The sequence below is a fragment of the Cupressus sempervirens genome, chromosome 10 (genome assembly GCF_028749045.1).
Source record: "Cupressus sempervirens isolate cs-2001-9-10 chromosome 10, ASM2874904v1, whole genome shotgun sequence".
In the NCBI taxonomy this organism is placed as follows: Eukaryota; Viridiplantae; Streptophyta; class Pinopsida; order Cupressales; family Cupressaceae; genus Cupressus; species Cupressus sempervirens.
Genome location: NC_143127.1, coordinates 621,341,106 through 621,351,222, shown reverse-complemented (window position 1 = coordinate 621,351,222; position 10,117 = coordinate 621,341,106). Strand labels below are relative to the sequence as shown.

The 10,117-nt window shown below is 34.8% G+C and overlaps 1 long non-coding RNA gene across 1 annotated transcript; it reads right to left on the bottom strand.

Annotated features, from left to right (window-relative positions):
* Positions 1 to 4,835: 4,835 nt before the first annotated feature.
* Positions 4,836 to 8,047, bottom strand: LOC149535369 (uncharacterized). Its single transcript, XR_016357625.1, has 2 exons — positions 7,459 to 8,047; positions 4,836 to 7,133 (listed from the first exon to the last, which is right to left on the bottom strand). It is a non-coding gene; the product is annotated as an uncharacterized LOC149535369 (long non-coding RNA).
* Between the last annotated feature and the right edge of the window lie 2,070 nt (positions 8,048 to 10,117).

Genomic DNA, 10,117 nt, shown 5'->3' with positions numbered 1-10,117 from the left:
ATTGTTGAGATGTCTGCTCAATTTGAAGCAAGTCTAGTTGATTGAGTTAAAGACAGGATGGGGAAGGCATTCCATAAATGTTTGTGGAGCTTGAGTCTACCAATCCAGAAGAGAGTTGTCTGGCTAGGTGGAAGACTTTTTCATGAGAGAAGATAGCATAGCAAGGTCGAGGTGGAAGAGGTTGGTTTAGTTGATCAATTTGTGGAGTCTGATACAAAACCTATAGAGCAACTCGAGGTTGTTGTTGAGGATATTCCTATCCTTGTTGATGTTGGGATGGAGATTGGTTTTCATGATCAGTTGGTTGGGTCTAACATGGGGATTGCAAAGCACTTGGTCGTGGATGATTCGATTGCTATTGGTGATGACTTATGTATTGCAAAGCATCTTGTTGTGAGGATTGAGATTGTTGGTGTTAAAGAGTTTGGCGTATGTTATTGAGGAGTTAGATATTGCTGCTGATATGGAGTTTGTTGCTACTGGTGTGGATTCACTAGTTGCTAATATAAATGAGATTTTGTTGATGAAGCATTATGTTCAATTTGTTCCTAGGAGTGAGCATGCTATTTGGATGATTGAGATTTTGGTGTTTGACAAATTGATGCAAATGTGGATAATTTACATGTTGGTTTTCTTGTCACTGTTGGAGTGGAAGCCTTTGGTGAAGATGCAAATGGTTGTTGATCTTTCTTTGGACATCAAAGTGTGGGACGCACTTTTCTATTTACCTAGGGAGTCTAATGCAAGAGAATCTTGGGTTTTCTCTGTGGCCACTTTGGAGTTCATGGGAGAAGGCTCGGTAGTTGCTTTGGAGGGTGCTTGGACTGATACTCAATTGAAGAAGAGATGCTTGGTAGAGGTTACTTGGTCATCTCTTGGCAATTCTTGGTTGAGAACTCAGTGGATGGGATGGACTTGGCAGTTCTAGAGGTGCTTGGTTGTCGAAGGAGCTCGACATAGCTTGGGGGCACTCAGTCGTTGAAGGAGTTCGACGATGCTTGCAAGAACTTGACACATAGTGGGAGCTTGGTGTAGCTTGGCTGCAATGTTGCTTGAGTTGCTCAGTCATTGAAGGGACTCAATTTGCAAAGGAGGAACTTGGCAATAGTATTGCCCGATTTTCTCAGTTATTGAAGGGACTCGACATATACTTGCGAGCTCAATTTGGTCTGCATGGTTTGGTTGTTGTATTTCTTGAGTTGGCTCGATCAATAATGGAGCTTGTTTATGCTTAGTGGAATGTTGATGCTCGGTGGTGGTTTCCAACACTCGATTTGGTCTTGGTCTCTATGTTGCCCGGGGTTGTCTATGAGCTAACTTTTGGCATTTAATTTGAGTTGTAGGTAGTTAAGTGTTACAGCTAACTTGTGGCTTATGCAAATATTTAATGTAAGGGTTTATTTTAATTTGTATTGGGCTAGGCTAACTTGTGGCTTAGTTGGGTATAAGTAAGGGGTCTTGTGGAGTCTTTCGGACGAGTGAGTCAAATAATGATAATCATCTAGCTTGGATAAGGGTATGTGGCAGAGGAGTGAACTTTGACAAGCGCTAGTAGCTGAGGTTTGGCAAACTAAGAGATTGCTTGGTGGGCTTGTGAGCACAAGTTGAAATTTCCTTGGGGTTTTCTACCAGATTTTGGAGTTGGACTAGCTAGAATTAAGTTGGATCTTGAAGGATCTTGCAGAACTATTTTTGTTCTAATTGCTATTGAATTTGGCCGCAACCTGGAAGGCCTTCAACCAAGCACATTACATGTAAACAATTATATTTTATGAACAAAGAGTTGCATGGGTATTAGATTTTGTATCTTGTGTTGTGTTTATGTTGTGTTGTTATTTGCAGGGATCCAGATTACCTCCAATAGAGGTACCCTCAGATTCTCGCTGCATCAATTATTAGACCATTAACCCTAGTCATAATACTACTCCCAGCTATAAGTTGTACACTCTAATGCCAACCCTAATTAAACCCTTGAACTTATTCATCACACTAACCTTGAGCCTTATTCTAAACCCAATCTTATTCCTAATTCTAAACCCTACATCTAATCACTAATGATGACCTTAATCTTACTCCAACCCTAACCTTAAAAGTAAGATTACCTATTATACTATTCCTATCTAAACCTTACATCATAACCTCAACCATGACCTAAATCTTACCCTACACCTATTTGTAACCCTATCTATATTCTTGACTATTAACATAATACTATTCCTAACTCTAAATCAAACACCCTAACACCAAACCTAATTAGACAATCAACCCTATTCATCAAACTAACCTTAAGCCTTGTTCTAAACCTAACACTAATCCTAACTCTAAATCCTACACTCCATCACTAGCCACTGCTCTAATATTATTATAACCCTAAATGCAATACTAAAGAACATCCCATCACTATCCACGTCCCCAATCTTACTCTAACCCTAACCCCTTATCCCAAGATTAACCCTAAATGACACTAACCATGATATTAATCCTAATTGTAAACCTTGCATGCTAAACCTAGCCATGACTATAATATTATCCTAATCCTAGCTCTATTTGTTACCATTAACATAATACTCATAATTGTGAAGTATATTCATCCTAATCAAACCATTGATCATAATCATAATGCAAGGTTAGTCATGATACTAACCCTAATTATGCCATTGACCCTAACACTAACTTAACTATAACCCTAGTTACACCATTGGCCCTAATCTTAATGGTAACCATAATACTAATTGCAACACTAACACCAACATTAAACACTAGTCTTGACTCAAATAATTATAGACCAAAATTTAAATAATGTCTTCTATGTTGCACTATAACTGCTACTAGCTTATATCAAAAATAGTACTTTTAGCACAAATGGACCAATAAACAACCATGAAAGCTAAAAAAATGATCAACTATAAGTATATGTGTGATCGACTATTAGTATATATGTTATAATTGTTTGAGCCTTTTTCAAGCGATAATTAGAATGATCTATAACATATACCATAACTAATGATCATTGACCCCTAGCTGCTTGTGGGTCTGCGGGTCTCTTCCCATATACTTTCACTTATTATATAAAAAATGCATTGAGGGATATCTTTCTCAAGTCCTCCACTTTCATCAAATTGAAAGGTACAATAAATATCTTGAAAAGAATATCTCAACATAATTCATATAATAAATATATCTAAGCTAGTTACATATGATTGAATATATATTCTTATTATATATACCCATTGCACTATTTTAGACACAAGCACTAATTTTACTAATCCATCTCTCTATTGTCACACATAAAGTCTTCCAATTAAAAATGCTGACATGTGAGAGATCTCCCACTTGTGGCCATAGAGAGATCCCTCAACTCATAAATTCATAAATGCTGACATGTGAGAGATCTCCCATGTGTGGCCATAGAGAGATCCCTCAACTAGTATAACATCTCACAAATTCATAAATGCTGACATGTGAGAGATCTCCCACTTGTGGCCATAGAGAGATCCCTCAACTCTAGTATAATAATGGTTTGTTTGTCATTTGCACATATTTCATATAATAAATATATCTAAGCTAGTTACATATGATAAAATATATATCCTTATCATATTCCTGACTATACCCATTGCACATTTCTGACACAAGCACTAATTATACTAATCCATCTCTCTATTGTCTTGTCACACACATTCAAAGTCTTCCAATTAAAAAAACTAACATCTCACAAATTCATAAATGTTGACACATGAGAGATCTCCCACTTGTGGCCATAGAGAGATACCTTGACTCTAGTAAAATAGTGGTTCGTTTGTCATTTGCATGCATCCTCTTGTCACTCATGTGTGACATCCTCTTCGTTTGAAAAAGAACTTGAACAAGATTGGACAGCTGGTCTCCAATACACCATTAAAAATACCTTTGTTCTTTCGTATTTCTAAGGAAATTAGGAATATGTTTTCTATTTTCCGTTTGCTGTGCCAATTAGAATAAGGAATAGGAATACATATTCTCATTTTGCCCCTGAAATGAACTTATGTCCATTCCAAAAAATAGTTGTTAATGGAATAGCCATTCCTACTCTCAATATTCATTCCTATTCTCATTTCCTATGACAATGGTAGATCTAGGAAAAAGTGATTAGATTGCTTAAAAAAAGTGTCCCGTCATTGTAATAAGCTTCTGTCTATGCACAGACAGTGGCCATAAAGGATAAGTGCCTATGCAGCTACTGCTGTGGTCGTTTTCTCTATAAAACAATAATTTTGACCTGCGAAATTACTTAGATTTCTCCTCCAAGGCAATCATAATTTGACCAGTAAAATTACTTGGATTTTTCCTCCAAGGCAATCATATTTGGCAAACCTGGTAGGCTGGTAAGCTTCCTAAAAGCTTATCATCCAGCGAACACAAATTTGGCCAAACAATGCAAATTAAATTTCATCGACTTTAATACCAGCAAGTGTTGCCAACAGATATATACTGACATCTAACGGAATGACTAAATAATTTATAATAGATACAGATATAAGTGTTGCCTACAGGTACATACCACCATCTATTTCCTATCGCAGATACTCATCGCCGTCACCTCCAAGCAGTAAGCACTCAAACTTCAAGCAAACCAAACACGCTAGTCAGAACCTCCACACTTTTGGCAATGTTTTGATTAATCAGGGAATATTAAAAACTTAAACCCTCTCAGAAATAAATACATTTAAATCAGAAAATGATGACGTCAAAGCTTCTTCCCCTAATTACAATATATATGTTGTTTCAGCATGAGTGACCAAAAGGTTTTTTAACACTTTATGCAAACAAATTAAACAAATTTGTTAACAGCAGAGTGCATCAATCAGCGAATATTTCTTATAATTGCATCTTGTAACTGCTCATGTGCAAGTGAAATCTGGGCATATTCATCCCAACATCAGCAAGCGAAAACAGAAAAAACACATTTTATACACCTAATTAATAGTAGCTCGATTATGTTGCTTCACCTGCCATGCAGAGGGGATAGAAAGCCCGAGCAAACAACATATATATCTTAATCACATAATATAGAAGTAAAATTGATATTGACATGAACATCACATAATATAGAAGTTAAATTAATATTGACATGAACATAACATGAAAACAGAATTGCTATGGTGGATATGAACACTAACGTGAAAATGATACTCTGTTGGTAGACATGAATGAAAATTTAAAATGAAAATGAATTTTCTGTTATGGACACAAAGGAACATTAACTTGAAAATTAAAATGCTACGGTGAATATGAAGGAATATTTAAATAAAAGTGAAATATCTATGATAGACATATAGAAACAACATGATGAAAATGAAATTAACATAATAAATAGAAAAAACCCAAGTAAATCTGGAAGGCAGTAACTCTTCAACTGATGAGTTTGAGTTATTATAAACAATTGTTCTGCAACAAAGAATACACTTCAGGGTTATGATTGTTATTAACTTCTTCTGGTCATTTATAAAAACAAAAACACAAACGAGCAGAAGAAAAACATTTCTAAGACATAAATAAATCTTGTCTTATTAGTAAAATAAGAGACACAAAGCATCGTAGTTCCTGCCAAATGCAAATGGTTGTATTCTTGTAGTAGATTAGAAAAGTATAGAGTTGAATGAAGTGAGAGAATCAATAATTTTATACTATTTGCATTTGTATTAACAGTTACAAGTTTATGGTATTGACAGATGGCTCGCACTCATAAATATAATTCGATATGGACAACTCTAATTTCAGGTAAAATAAGAGCAACATAGAATATATTATATTCTTCAAAACAACTTTCAGGGAGTTTTATGTCTAAAAATTAAAGTTGCTAATAATAGGCCTAAACCCAATATTTTATTTCTTTTGATGGTAGAAATGAATTTTTGAGACTACTGACATTGAAAAAATCCTATAAATTTTAAAATGTTAAATGAAATAACGTATGAAATCAGAATTCTGTTGCCCTTCATTCCAAAGAATAATGAAATAGCATAGAATGCTAATGAAAACTAATTATCCATTGACCATCAACACTACCTTCAGTTCCAAAAGATCCTGACCATATTTGAATGTATTGCCACAAGAGGCTATTTACAAAAAAATACAGGTTGAGAACAAGATTAGACCCCATTGAATGCATCTTTTACTTGGAATGCTTCATTCCCGCTTATGGACCACCCATTTTCTGACATGCACAAGCAGGACAGGCACTAGATGGCCAATAACATTCATTTCCAATCAAAATTTTAGGTATAAGAGAAAAACTAACCTTGACAAACAGGGAGCATATGTAAAAATCTCTCATTACTTCATTCTGTAAGTTTAATACAGTTTTTATGAGCACTATTGAGGCCCTGCTTAACCTGTACATCTGCACAGTATGTTGCGGATCTACAGTAAACTACATAAGATTTATAGGTGCCATTTGCCCATAATAAAAATAAACCCACTGTAATTCATTAATCAAATGTTGAACAAGGAAAAAGGAAAAATAAGACTTGATGAACTTTAGAAATTATAATAAGCCTGCACTAGATATAGAGCATATTGTAAGAAAAACTTGTTCAACAATTGGCTCTGTTTAAACTTGAACAAACGATTTATCCAATTCCACCCTGATATAATATGTCCCGGTGACTCTGCAACCTACAATTTTCCTATCAGATACAGAACTATCAATTATCCATTTTATAGTTCTCCAATGGAAGCTAGATACAGTAAAAACAAAACTGACAACATACATAATGATTCTTAGTAGCTAAACATCAGTTACCACACAACCAAACGAAGAAATGCAGAACAAAAAAACATTAAGGCGCTTAAGTCGTGAAAATCATTTAACCAACCAAAAGTACTCTTATGATACTTGCTTACTTTACAAAAGCCCAATAAAAAATACTGGAGAGAAATTGACATTGACTCTAAGCCCCAAATCAAAAAGGAAACCCTTGCTAACAAAACCCTAGCGTACTAAACCCTCCCAAAAGAACATGATAAACACCTCGCAAAAAAATCTTTCAAATTAGAAAAGAATAATAATACACACCACAGGATACAGATCTGGGAGGTAATGTATGTGGCTTTTATACTACCATTGTTGTTGGGGCAGATTTACGAGCTCCCTGTAAATCGAAATTAACATGTAAATCAAGAGGATAAGAAGAAATCTAAACTTAGAACCCGAAAATAACAATTACAGAAATTGCCAAATATGCGAACGTGCCTCAAATGAGCCACTGCAACGGCTGCTGAATATGGAAAAACTAAAGCCAACAGTATATTATATAGTGAAGAGTTAACGGTCTAGTCTAATAAAAAAAGCTGAAAAAAGCTCCCATTATAACTTTAACAGTCTAATCTGATTTTAAAAAGCTGATAAAGTACTCCCGTTGAAGATTGAACGGTCTAGCCTTTTCAAAAACATAGATCTCTGCAATTTAAAATTACCGCTTAAGGTTTACCGTCTAGTTTGCTTTAGAATGCTGAAAAAAAGCTCCCGTTGAAGATTTAGCGGTCCTGTCTGATAAAATAAAAAGTCTTGCAATTAAAAATTCCCTTTCAAGATTTAACGGTTCAGTCTTCTAAAAAAGCTATAAAAAACAGCAATAGTCTCTGCAATTTAAAATTTCTGTTGAAGATTTAATGGTCTAATCTGATTAAAAAAGCTCTGCTTCTTAAAATTCCATCTTGCGGCCTAATATAAATAAAAACATAAAAAAAATTGTAATTACGCCGTAGGCGTTTCCAATTTGAAATGTCCAGCTTATTTTGTTTCAATCAATGGTTGAAACGTGAGACAATTGGAAACTACATGGACAAACATCTGGATGATCCTGGTCGTTCAAAATACACAAATTTCTTGGCACGGTAGTTTACCCTTACAATTTCTAAAGCTGAATGTCATTTTGAAGGTGACAACACACATACCCAAAGGCTTCCATCATCATTCATGGGAAGGGCTTTTCGGCTTTCTTAGACAACACTATCATGTATCATTGATGTAATCATCATGTATATGGATGAGTTGAATGGACCGTGCCATTCTTAAACATCATATACTATGGTAGAAAGTAAGCTTGTAAAAAGAACTTAATTTTGACTTTTTAACATTCTTAGTTTGGAATCAAGCCTTAGTGTGTGATGATTAAGCCGTCTGGAAGTGTACTATTCACTATGAAAAAATTGCCAACTTATCTACTATTTATCGTCAATACTAATCTGGACTCTTTTGTAACCTCGACACGATGAAAATATCACATAGATCATAGCAAAATAGTCGAGCACAAAATTGATTTAGGTTTCTTTAGTCTTTTAAAAAGAGTTTTGTTTAATTGTCAGGTAATGTAGAAAATTCACCACCTAATCCTCCTATAAGCAATCCACGACAAAATCCATCGCAAAATCCACCTATCCAAAAGAATCCACCACAAAACCCTCCATAGAATCAACCTAAAAACCCTCAAAATGAAGAACAACCACTTCCATGACCTCCACCAATTGAAAGACCTCCTCCAAGGACCCAAGAAAAGTTATTGAATGAAATTGAAAGAGGGAAAACTAGATTAGAAACAATTATTAGGAGGCTTAAGAATTCACTTCATAATAATCTTAGTAGGAAACAATTGGCAAAATCCCTGGAGACAATTGTGATTCAAGTAGCATATGTTAATGGATAGTTAAATCTATGACATAATAAGAGAGAAGAACCAAAAAGATATTGTGTTGATAAATTGTCATATGAAGATGTTAAAAAGAAGAAAATTATAGAAGATGACATATGTTCTTTGTTTAGAAAGCCTGGAGAACTACACACCCTAAGAACTACATCTAAGAAGTTCCCCATCAATTGGTGCATTAATAAAGATATTGGAAATAATTTTTGGGACAGATGTTTGATGGTGTTTGACGCCCCTCCTTGTAACAATCACAAGTTTCCAAAGTATTTTTCAAACAAACTATATTATGAGTTTATCCTTGGGGAAATCTCCAATTATTTTGATATGCTAGATTCTTAGGGTAGAGACGGGGGATCGTCATTTAAGATGCTGAGGGCAATTCATGACCCTAATGTAATTAGGGCACCTATTGGCAAGCCACAGTTGGAGGAAGCCATTTTTCTTTTTTTGTGAAGGAACATGTAGAGATTGACACTAGGCACTATTAGTGCTTTGACTCAAACCTGATTCAATATGTCACTCATTTTCTTGCAGTTGAGCTTCATTAGTCTAGTGGAGGTCACATATGCACATCATGTGGATCTATGTGCACATTTGAAACTTTCAACGGAGAGGATGATGATAATGAGATGATGATAGATGACTTCCTCAATGCCACATTTGGCATTGATACACAAGTGAATAATTATTATAATATTTTTAACTATTTTTATCACATTTCATATGTACATGAATGACTAATAAATTAGTATGTCTCAATGTTGTTCAAAATTCAGGGTCAAAGTGTTGCTGGCACTAGTACCAATTCCCCAGCCTCATTTTATGCCATGTTGACAAGTCCACAGGTATGTATCAATGTATTCATTTAAATTAATACATCTATTTATAGTGCAATCATATGAAAGGCTGACTCAAAACTTTTATCCATGTGCATAAGTTTTGGGGTGGACCGTCGACTTTCACATTAGAATCTGAGTGTGGGTGTGATACCACTCATGTAGAGGTTTTTTTTTTGCATGTTAATTTGATTCAACTGAATATGTTTATTTGAGAAATGAACGAATAATTAACTGATTTGGGTTATTAAATGATCATATGCAGAGTCAAAGTGGTCATGGTGATGTTGATTTGGGTTCACCTAGCTTTTAGATGGCTTCATTTTTCCCAGAGGTATATACATGTACTAATGCATTTTTATTGGTATGTCTATCATACATTATTTTTCACATGAATGTGATGTATAATAGATTTACATACATGTGCAATAGGTAAATGTTGAACCTTCGACATTGACACTGCACAATGAAGGACGTAGTGCTACATTCACAGAGGTACCCAATATTTTTAATTGATGATGTGCTATAATAAAATATGTATTCTTCGTAACTACATCTAATTTTCATGTTGTATCATTTTCAACTACTAACATT